Source organism: Pteropus alecto, unplaced genomic scaffold (assembly GCF_000325575.1).
Source record: "Pteropus alecto unplaced genomic scaffold, ASM32557v1 scaffold131, whole genome shotgun sequence".
In the NCBI taxonomy this organism is placed as follows: domain Eukaryota; kingdom Metazoa; phylum Chordata; class Mammalia; order Chiroptera; family Pteropodidae; genus Pteropus; species Pteropus alecto.
In genome coordinates, this window is record NW_006434709.1 from 5,881,824 (window position 1) to 5,894,622 (window position 12,799).

At 35.5% G+C, this 12,799-nt stretch overlaps 1 pseudogene; it reads right to left on the reverse strand.

Moving 5' to 3' along the window:
* Positions 1-5,183: 5,183 nt before the first annotated feature.
* LOC102889473 lies at positions 5,184-9,912 on the reverse strand (annotated as a pseudogene).
* Between the last annotated feature and the right edge of the window lie 2,887 nt (positions 9,913-12,799).

Genomic DNA, 12,799 nt, shown 5'->3' on the forward strand with positions numbered 1-12,799 from the left:
AAATTGCTTGACTCCATTATTCCTGGATCTCTGTTCTGTTTTGTCATATGGTTTCTGCTTCTTTGTCTTCCCATTTTGGCTGTCTTTCTGTATCTGTTTCTACGTACTAAGCAAAGTTCCTAAGTATCCCAGTCTTATTAGCATGGCTTTGTATAGTAGGTGTCTAGTGGCACAGTCCTGAGAGGGGTTCAGCCGCAGGCCAAATTTAGCCCCAGCCTGTGCTCCTGTGGGGCCACCTGTTAAGATTCAGCAAGCAATCCACAGATGCTGAGCTTATAGTTGCCTCAAAAGGCCAGATCAGAAACCAAGGCCAACTGCCTCCAGTGTGAGTGTAGGTGCTGCTCAGCAAGGAGCACCTAACTTGCTGAAGATACTTAGATGTGGCTTGGGTGGGGCCTGAGTTGGGGGAGGCGGAGTTTCAGAGAATCCTCTGGGTAGAGTGACCTCTGTTATCCAATTTGATGACGTCTGGGCTATGGTGGCGCTGTGTCCACACACTAGGAGGGGGAAGGGCTCAACAAGAAACAATGGATACCGCCAGCACTTTTGTAGAGTGAATCTCGCCTTGGCCCTCACTCTGACAATGTCTTCCTATAAGTCCCTGGTGCTTCTTGCGTGCAGCCGAATCAGTACTGGTAAGAGCAAAACTCTTAGAAGAAAACATAGGGGTAAATCTTCATGAGTTTAGATTAGGTAATGGTTTCTTAAATATGACACAAAAGCCTAGCAACAAAAGAAAAAATAGATAAATTGGACTTCGCCAAAATTGAAAACATTTGTGCTACAAAAGACACCATCAAATGAGTAAAAAGATAACGCATAGAATGAGAGAAAATATCTGCAAGTCATATATATGATATGGGATTTATTTATATTTATCACATATCGAGAATTCTTAAAATTCAATAAAGACAACCTAATTTAAAAATGGGAAAAGGATCTGAATAGACATTTCTCTAAAGAAGATATGCAAATGGAAAGTAAACACACACAAAAAAGCTTAGCATCATTAGCTTTAAAGAAATCATCAGTTAAATGCAAATCAAAACCACTTCATACTCACTAGGATGGCTATATTCAAAAAACCAAGATAATAAGTCCTGATGAGGATGTAGAGAAATTGGAAACCTCATACATGCTGGTGGGAATGTAAGATGATACAGCTGCTTTAAAAAGCAGTTTGGCAGTTCCTCAAAAGGTTAAACACCAAGAGTTACCAGATGACTCAGCAATTCCACTTCTTGATATAAAAAACATAGATCTATAAAATTATATCATATATAACATGTATAAAAGTAAACATATATCCAATATGACATATATATGATAAAACTTATGTATATAGGGCCTATTTTATAATGATATATCATTTTAGTGAAGATTATTAGAGGTTTCTTAGTGAAAAATATTATTGATACCCTATATTACTGAAAGACGTAATACAAAGTCTATTAATGGAGACAGTTTTAATGAACACAGGACTTAAAATACACACAATGATACTATATATTTTCTATATGTCCTTACTTAGGTATGTAAATATATGTAAAAAGGATAAACTGATACCCTTTTGGGAAAGCACAAGATTTGAAAGAAATAAAAAGAACTTAACTGAAAATATTCCAGTTTTCTTTTTAACACGAGGAATGTTTTTATGTATTTACCATGTAAATAAAAATTAATATTTAAAAAACTGTATAGAATTTAAAATAAATTTTGAGGTATAATTCACATGCAGAAAAGCACATAAATTATACTTTCACAGCTCAAGACAATATGGCTTAAGTGAACACACATTGTAACCACAGCCAAAACAAGAATTACAATATTACGAGCACCTCAGAGGATGCTCCCACACCTCCCCTAAATCACTGCTTCACCTCTCTACCTCAAAAGCAAACATTATTCAGTTTCTAACAACATAGATAATTTTGCCTATTTTTGTCTTTATATAAATGGAATCATTACAGTATATACTCTTTTGTATAGTTTCTTCTGTTCAACATTTTGTTTGTGAGATTCATTCATTCATATTGTTGCCTGAGGCTGTCATTGCTCTCAGAATCCGACTATTAACAGAAGACTTTTTAATAAGGGTCAAGTGCCCCTAAATTGTATTTTAAATAACCAAGTAGGTTTGAGTTTCTCTTTTCACTTGATTTAGGCCGGGAAAGTGTGTGTGACAACAGTATCCAATATGTCAGCTTCTGAGTGATCTGTCATCACTGAAAGAAAATGATCAGAACAGCAAAATTTCAATTTAAAAATCATTTAAATTATCTAGATAAAATGCATAAAATTTTATTAAATTCAAATTTTATATATCTTTAACCTAAATAATATATTCTGTTACCTCAACGTTGTGATTAAAATATCATGTTAATAATTTGCTATTGAAAAGAAAAGAAACGCTATGCTTGTGGGGGCAGTGATTGATTTAAATCTCTGATGAAAACTTAAAAAGGAAGATATTCATGGCTAAATCCCCCAACAACAAAGTGTGGAACAGCATGAGCTTTTGTCACAAGCTGTTTCAGGCCTTGAAGTCTAATAAACAAGTCTAAAACAAAACTATGTGTTCATGGAAATAGAAATAAAACCTATATTAAGCACAGGCTTGGCCTCTTGCTTTGGCCTGGAGGCCTAGGGTCTGTTTCTTCTACCTTCCTGGGATGACTTCTTATCTGTATTATGGTCTTTATGCCTTCCTCTGAGATCTTCACCTATAACTTCTGGATGAAGCCTCAAAGCCTCACAGCCTCAAACCCTCTTCAAACTCTGACTCATTTCTTAGTCTAAGTTTTTCAGATAAGTTGTAGACAGCAAAAAGAGTGAGCAGGGAATTAACTCTTTCTGCCACTGCTAAAGCAACATAGCCATATAGTCCAGCAGTTTTAATCTTTTCAGCACGAGGATCCAATCTTTTCAGCACAAGGATTCCATTGAGTATACTTTGCTGCTTAATTTTGGCTATTGCTCTGAACTGTTGCCAGGGAGAACACATATTCTATGTGTCTGACATGGACTTCAATAACTGCTGTGGCACACTCTATAATAATCAGTATCACTGTTATGAAACAAGAGTATCACTGTTCTTTTGCAGAGTATTAAAAATGGCCCTCAGAAGCCCATGACTACTTTCAGGTTTGTTACAACCCCCTTATTTTAAAGATGAGTAGATTGAGGTACAGAGAAGTTAAATGACAAATAATTAATATACTTATGTCATGGAATAATGAACCTATGGAAAGCGTACTGAACCATGAATTAGAAGTCCTGGGTTCTAGTTTCTTTTTAAGAAGTCTTAGCTTTGTGATCTTGGCCACTTTTTAAAACTTCTCACTTTATACAATTCTGTTTGTTTTTTGCCCCCAATAAACACATTACTCTTTTAATTTATAAAAGATATTACTTTTATTATGATTATTTTTACAAATTTTACAAATCACAGTTATAACATTAACATTCACATTCCTTTTTATTTTTTCACTGGTGACGTTCTAACTAGGATGAGCATTAAGATGATCAGATAGTTTTACCTCTTATACTTGTTTCTTCTTTATTCCCCTTGCCTTGTTTCTTTTTCTCCTTAGTTACCAGAATAAGATTCACCATGTTCACCCCCATGACCTGCATTAACATTTCTAGAAATGTGACACTTCTTTATATTTGTCAAGATAATTGACACATTAAAGTCGAATTGAGTTCCTACTGTAAATTATAAATGCAGTGTGTTGGCACCTAAGAGAATGTTGTCATCAATGATAGACTGGTCATCTTCAATGGCAAAGAAAACTAAATATGCTAAAGTGGGCTAACTTGTGTTGGAAACCTGTCACATAATTTTGGTAACATGACCCCTTCTTTTGTCGCATAGTGCAGAGAACTCGAATTTCCTTTTGAATATCTGGATGAGATTTTATCTTGGAATGTAAAGTTGCCACAGAGAACAGATAAACCTGTTCAAACCTGTTTTGGCATTCTTAAGGATAATGATTGTTCTTTACTCTTTCGTTAAGATTATGGGGCAGAAATACTTTTCAGTGTTGATTTGGTCTGATAATCACAGAGATGTAGAAAAAAAGCTTTGTTAAGCATTGTAGATATTTTCATAAATTTTGAGGATTTCAAGGAAAAAGAGTTTACTAGCGACTTGCTAGTATTGACTTTGTTCAACTTGAAAATATAATCTATTACTCATTTAGGAAGCACAGAATAAGATCACTAAGCATCTTATAGCATGACACTATTCCTAAAAATGAACACTAGTCCATTTATTGGAACATCAGAATTTAAACCCAAGTCTGGCTGATCTGGAGTCTGAGTTCTTTCAACGATAAAATACTGCTTCTGTTTTTTTATTCAGCCCTTTTTTGTTTTGTTTTAGTTAACAGTTAATTACATAAATAGTATATGAATTTATTCTTCTAAAATATAGTACATTACAGATACACTGTAAGTCCCTTTTTACTCTCATCATTAATGCTAGTTCCCTCTCACCTCCTCAGAAGTAATATTGCTTTAAGTTTTGATAAATCCTTAGACAGCATTAAAAAAATATCCATTAGATATGTAGCAAAAAATATTCAACATCATTAACCATTATGGGAATGTAGATTAAAACTATAATAGGATCCTACCGCATAGGATCCTTTTATATGACTATGCCATATTTTATTTATCCCTACCTAATTTATGAATACTTAGATATTTTCTGATTTTTTTCCTATTACAAAGCTTGCTGTGATGAACATTCTTGTACGTGACTTGTTGTGCACATGTGCAAGAGTTTTCTGGTATAGTATTTCCCATACTTAGAGGCAATAAAAATAATGCAGTCATTTTAGTAAAGTACTACCCTAAACAAACTGCATTCTATTATAACAAAAGAAGATACAATAAAGACTGTATGCCTACATTTGATTTACAGTGTTCAAGCTCTGCTAGGACTTATATCATTATAGAGGCAAGATTCAAATAAGAAATCGTGCTAATCGAATGTCAAATTTTCACTATAACTTTTTTCTAAAAAGGTGTTTTCCCCAATATCTATTAATCACAAAGAAACATAAGCTGTGAATGTACAGTTCAGGAAATAAAAACGTACAAACTAAGACATGATTATGACCAAGATGTTGAGTAAACAGTGAATTATAAATTTTGAATCATCAGGAAAAGGCTTTTTAAACAACCCTCTAAACTTCAAAAAATCTCTTCAAGTAGTAGATCTGTCCCAATGTCATGGCAACTAAAACAAGAGCTTCAAAAAAGGACCAAAAGACCACGTTGCTATTTGTGTTGTCATTTGTTGCTCTGTATTCTCTCCTGAACTTCCAGGTATTCCTGTTCATGCTTTGCAGCTATCATCACCACTGCTAGCTCACTAATCATTTCTTCTAGCTTGTTCCAGTGAGCTTCTGTTTCTATGTCTTGCCCTTTTGGGGCCTCCTATTATCAATCATGAACATCACTATTTTTGGAGTTATGGTGGACAATCTATTGCTAAAACAAAGTTTATATGTTTCATCCATATGAGCAGCACATGTATATTTCCCACTGGACTCCCAGTCTCCTTTATAAATTCCTTTATTATCAGGCCCTGTAATCTCCACATTGATGTCCAGGAAGCTGCCCTCAGCCACCCTGAAGATAAGGCCCATCTTGGTGCCCAAGGTGACACGCTCAAAGAAGCACTCCTTGGCATGCCCAGTGATGCTGATAAAGTAGCCCGAGGCTGTGGCCTGGAGGGCGGTCAGGAGCCCCAGCAGCTCAGCAACCGTCACTGTGGTGGGGATGGGATCAAAGCTGAGACTCAATCTTTCCAATCTTCTCTTGGTCCCTCTCACTCTCTTGTCTCTGAGAGGAAACCACACTCTGCCTGTGGAGTGTTACCCTCTTTCTAATAAACTTTCCTTTTGACTCAAACTTTGATCATGTGTTGAATTCTTTCTACTCCCTCCAGAGCTGCCCTTGCCACCACTGCTGCCTCAGCTCCACCTGCTCAGACTGCGCCGCCCGTCTATTATATTCCTTTTAACTGGAATCATGTTTCATATTATACCAATTTGTCATAATTTAAAATATATGAACGTTTAATAAAATAATTCTATTATCATTAGTTTCTATGTTCTCTGTTCATGGAGTTCTATTTGAAGTCAAAAGGACTTTGAAATCAATAGAACATAAGACTTAGAAAGATATAAAAATGTAATTTGGTGAGAAACAGAAAAAGGGAGGAGAGAAAATGGTAAAGCAGAAAAATATTGTAATCAGTATTTTTAACAATCTCATGGTTGAAACATCTTACATGATTAATTTTCAAATCTCGTAGTCTTTTAGATAAGGTTAGCTATAAGCATTAAATTCTTTGATATTTTGAATTACCATTTCATCAATATCCTTCTAGAAATCTGTAACTCAATTCTTTTTTTTAAACAGTTTTATTGAGATATTAAACTGTTCACCCATTTAAAACGTATAATTCAATGGCTTTTTAGTATATTCTTTTTTTTAAACAGTTTTATTGAGATATTAAACAATTCACCCATTTAAAATGTATAATTCAATGGCTTTTTAGTATATTCACAGAGTTGTGCAACCATTATTGCAATTAATTTAGAATATTTTATTGCCTCCAAAAGAAACCCTATCACTCAGCTATCACTCCCAATTATTTCCAGATCTAGGTGACTACTAATACACTCTCAATCTCTATAATTTACCTTCTCTGGATATTTCATGTAAATGAAATCATGCATTCGATGGCCCTTTGTGACTGGCTTCTCTTACTTAGCATGTTTTCAAGGTTCATCCATGTTGTAATATGTATCAGTACTTCATTCATTTTTATCACTGAATAGTATTCCATTGTATGGGTATAACACATTTTGTTTATTCATTCATCAGTTGACGGACATTTGAGTCATTTCAACTTTTTAACTATTGTGAATGACACTATTATGAACATTCATGTACAAGTTTTTATACATATGTACAAGCTGTGCAAACACGTTTTTATTACTCATTTATCTTAGGTAAATACCTAGGAGTAGAATTGCTGGATCACATGGTAACTCTGTGTATAACCTTTTGAGGAAATGCCAGACTGTTTTCCAAAGTGACTGTACCCTTTTACATTCCCATCAGTATTGTATTGGGGTTCTAATTTCTTCTGGCCAACATGTTACTATCTGTCTTTTTGATTATAGCCATCCTATGACTGTGAAGTGGTTATGTGGTTTTCATTTGCATTTATCTGATGGCTAATGATATTGAGCATTTTTTTATGTGTTTATTAGCCATTTTTATATTTTCTTTGGAGAACTGCCTATTCAGATCCTTTGTTCATTTTTAATTGAGTTGTATTAAGTTGTAATATAACTCAATTATAAAGTTGTAATAGTTAAGTTGTAATAGTTCTTTATATATTCTAGATACAAATCTTCCTATCTTATCTTTTGTTATGTGTGCTTTAGAGCTTTAGATTTCATATCTAAGAAATCATTGCCTAATTCAAGGTCTCAAAGATTTAAGCCTATGTTTTCTTCCATGAGTTTTATAGTTGAAGCTCTTATACTTATGTCTTTGATCCACTTTGAGTTAATTTGGGTATATGGTATGTGGTAGGGAACAAACTTCATTCTTTTGTGTGTGGATATCTGGTTGTCCCAGCCCCATTTGCTGAAATGACTATTTTTTCCCCATTGAATTATCTTAGAATCTGTGTTGAAAATCAATTGACCATAAATATTAGGATTTACTTCTGGACTCTTAATTATATCCCATTGGTCTATACATCTATCTTTAGTCTAGTACCATGTAGCTTTGTAATTAATTTTGAAATCAGAAAGTGTGGGTCCTCCAACTTCATTATTCTTTTTGAAGATCATTTTGGCTATTATGGGTCTCTTGAATTTCCACATTAATTTTAGGATCAGTTTGTCAATTTCTGTAAAGACTCAAGCTGTAATTTTAATAGAGATTGTGTTAAATCTGTAGATAAATTGAGGAGGACTGACCTCTTAAAAATATTAAGTCTTTTGATTCATAGCCATGGGATGTCTTTTGGTTTATTAAATGTTCTTTATTTTTAGGTATAAGAAGAGAGTCTTCAACTTCTTGGCCACACTCACTTGGAAGTCAGCCTCGGCAACTCAGAGATGGAGGAGATGAAAAATGCTGGTGGCACCTCCTGTTGTTGATATGCTGTATCCCTTGACTATAAACTAAAGGGAAAGAAAGCCCTGTCTTTTTGGCCAAATGTACCTGGAATGGAGCTTTCATCAAGCTGAGCTGGAGGAGGGGAGAGAGGGAGCAGGTTATGTGGCTCAAGTGTCATAGATCCTTTCTGTTCAAACTGAAATATGGTAGATTTCCTTGAATAAGTATTTTTTTGTTTGCTATGTGACTTTTGGACAATATTCAGAGACTTTAAATGGATGTTTTTGTAATTTTCACCATTTTGGGCTATTTTGTGGGGTAACACATACATGGATCACCTCATGCTGCCATTCTGTAAACAGAACTTCTTGAATTTTAGTTTTTGCAAATACACTTAGAATAATTAAAATAACTTAAGTTTTAAGGGGAAACAGTTCTTTTTTTTGTAAATGAATCACTATTATACACTCAATTATTTTGTAAGTAATTCTAGCTAGATTAACAAGCAGTGTCATGAAAACAATGTTCTTTTTAAAGCCATAGTTTACTGCATTTAATTTACAAACCCCATACACAAACACATACTTCCTCTTTATTAGGTAGACTTAAACAGCTATTTAAAAATAAGGGTCATGACGACTATAAAACACAATGAAACTCTAAGTTAAGGCTTTATGTTTGTTTTAAAACCCATATTTATAGGTAATTGCGTCCACATCAAACTTTTAAGTGCTAGGTTGAATTCATCTGCCCAGGATATGTATTATTTATCCTTTACCAAAAATGCTTTCATATTGGATTGTACGAAATATGAATTAGTAGTGACCACATTCATTTTACTTTAATGAATTATTTGTTTCTTAGGTTTTGCTCTTATTTTGATGATTTAGTTTTTAGTAGCACAAGTATGTGCAAAAGAAGGGACAGGGCATTTCTTTGTAAACTTAGAAAATCTACGAACTGTATTCATTTTTATTTTCTTGAAAGTTAGCCAAGAATTAATAGTTCAGGACATCATAAATGCAGTAAATACCAAAAACATACTTGACCACTCCCCTTCTTCAAAAACATAATATGTGTTAAAGTAGAGAAAATATGGGGTGCAAGAGAAGACAGGACAATGACTTCATGACTTTGGGCCTGAGTAAGTAGAGGGATGGCGTTGCCATGAAATGAAGTAGGCAATTCTGCAGGGAAGGCACGTTTTGGGTATGGAAGGCTTATCAGGGATATATTCATAATTAAAATGTTCGGGTTAGCATCTTAATCACAACTCCACACTCATACCTAATTTGAACCTTCTCCCCTTCTCTCAGCGTTGGCCTGCTTTAGGCTGGGAAGGCAACATCTGGGGAGAAGGCTTGGTCAGCTTCTGGATTTTTTTTCCCAGTGTGGTTCGCCTTCTCTTTCTCAGCCCTCACCAGGTTGTCTCCAGCTCTTCCTCTGGACAGGAAGAGACAGAAGATCTCACTGGCAGGCACCTCATGAAGGTGCCCTCTGTTGGAGGACTAGCCTTTCCTGTCACTGTGCCCTTCTTGAGTTCCTCAGAGGTTCCTTTGCTGGGCTGTTCAATGACAGCTCCCTGGTCCCTGGAAACACTCCTCTTCTGACTGCCATTTTTGACTGCTCTCTTTCATCTTTCAGGCCACCTCTCTGTTTGGATCTCATGGCATCTCCAGGGCTTGAATTCGGTCCATAAGAATCATCATGCTTTGCCTTGCCCTTGGAGGGATTGTAGTCCAGTGCAACCATTTCTACTTTGCCACTTTGGCCTGGAGAATTTTTTTCAGAATTAGGTTTGGCATTTGCCTCTGTACCATACAACTTCAGCTGGCACAGGTCAAACTCTCAAGAGGTTCTCTTGAAGTCTCCTCTGTTGTTTGGCCAATATGAGAGACATATATACTAGAATACGAAACAAAACAAAAACTTAATACCAAGCGATAGCAAAAAATGTGGAACAACTGGAATTATCATATATTTCTGGTGGGAGTGCCTCTTTTGAAAACCCTTGACAGCATCTACTTAGAGTAACCTGGCAATTCCATATCTAGTTAGATACCCACCACATACATACATACATACATACATACGTACATACATACGTACGTACGTACGTACGTACATACATACATACATACATACATACATACATACAATCGACAAAAGACATATTGAGGGATGGTCATAGAAGTATAAAAGTCATAAACTGAAAATAACCCAAATGCCCATTATCAGGAGAATGCATAAATAATGGTCATATATACTTAAAAAAAAATTTTTTTTAAATGGAATGAACTACTGCTACATGCAATATAGATGAATTTCATAGACATATGTTAAGTCAAAGAAGCAAAATACAAAAGAGTAGATACTGTTTGATTCCATTTATACAATGTTCAAGAGCAGACCAAAGTAATCTGCTGTCAGAAGTTAGAATGATGGTTAGAAGTCAGGATAGTGAAGTAAGTAGCTACTAGGAAGTGGACAAGAGGGAAGTTTCTGGGTTATGGAATATTCCATATCTTAATTTGGGTCATGATTAAATTTTGTAATGTAATGGGTTAATACATTCCTAAAATTTCATATAGCTGTACAGTTGAGATTTTTGCATTTTATAACATGTATGTTTTATTTGACTAAAAGTAAAAACAAAATTTATGGAGAAATTCCTATACTCCCAAATATTCATGTGTTGCATTTCATTACTTGATAACATGAGCCCAGGATTATTTATAAAGAGTGCTTTAGTTGTGAGGACATTCTAAGCCAAAATCCTTTGACAGAGACATTTAGAAAAGTGAAAATGTTATGTTTAAGTGAAAATAGCCCTATTCTTTTACGGCTGGTGGCCCCAGTTTTCCCTGCTCTTCTGAGGGTTGCACTAGCCAGCAGCTCAGCTTCCAGAATTTACCAGCAGGGGTCAGCCCTGAACAAAACACACAAGCCTGAGCCTTCCATGAGATGAAACTTCCTTCCCAGTTCAGCCAAGTTTTCCTGACCATATGAGTTCTCTCAACATCTCCAGCTATATTTTTCTGTCACTCCCAGCCACTCCCACGATCATAACATGGACCAGAAACTTCATTACCTCTCTCACCCACACGAACACACTCTCCTATCTTTCCACTTTCTCAAATAAACCTCCAGCAGCACTCCTTTTACTTTACCAAGCCCTTCAGTCCAGTGACTTGATTGATGTTTCTCTCCATCCTGCAGTCCCCTCCTCTCCTCGCCGACTCCTTCTCCAGCCCCGACATCATGGGTCATCAGTGTAATCACTTTTGCAAACACTTTCAACTCTTTGACCTTGCCAGACCCAGCTTTTAACTTATTAATGATTTCCCACTGCAGTTGGCATAAAATACAAAATCTAGTAGAGGGCTGCCAAGGCCCTGCATGCCCCAGTCCTGGGCTGGTACCTCTCCCACCTTGACTCATACACCACACACCCCCACCCCACCATCTCAGCTCTTTGCTCTACCAATATGAAAGTCATTTCCTCCAAGCCCATTCTCTTATTCTCTTTCCTGACAAGGTGTTTATTTCCTTCAAGAGACAATTTTTAAATATTCTCATATTGATGTACTTGCTTGGTTAATATTTGTCTTTGACTTGAGACTGTGCACTTCACAAAGGCAATGACCATTCTGGTTTGCCCATCTTTTACACAAGTGGTGCCAAGCACTTGCTAGGTCCACAGTAGATGTTCAATAAGTATCTGCTGAATTAGAATGTCAGTCTAGACCTTGACCCCACAAAGACAGGGGACAGATATGGAACCCTCTGTTGCTTTAGAAAAACACCAGCAGTTTATATTTGTATAATATTCATCCTTTCAAAGCACTTTCTCATCATTATCATAATAATTGCATTAGATAGGTTACATAAGATAGGTAAGTGTTGCAATTCCCATTTGATAGGAGCAGAAAATGAGGTACAAAGAGAGTTGACTAAAATGTCAAAGAACTAAAGCCAAAACCTCTGACCTACCCATCTGTGCATCTACACTAGTGTATACAAATGCTCAGTCTCTTGATCAAACTTGCAGTGAAAAGGATAGCTTGACAGTTAAATGTTCAGGCTCTAAGGACAGACCATTAAGGCCCCAAACCCAGATCTAATACTTAAATTGCTGTGTGACCTTGGGCAAGTTACTTAACTTCCCTGAACTTCAGTTTCTCTATCTCTAAAGCAGAAATAACAATACTGAGGAGGTTGATGTGAGGTTTTGAAGATATATATATATCTTCACTACAAAACCTGACTACAATATATATATACACACAAAGATAAATGTGTGTGTATGTGTGTATATATACATACAAAGATAAATGTGTGTGTGTGTATATGTATATATATATGTATGTGTGTGTGTGTATATATGTATGTGTATATACACACACATATATATATGCGCAATATATATATTACACACAGTCCTGAGCATGGTACATGGGAAGCAATCAAAATTAATTATTTGTGGAAGTCTTTTGACTTCCACAATAATGATTATGTTTCATACTCCTCTGTAACTCTAACAATTAGTACAGTGCCTTTCACAGTGATTTTTAACACAAATGGTTGATGAAAACTTCTGGCAATATTGGGATTTCTATGTTCTTTAATTTATCTTTAT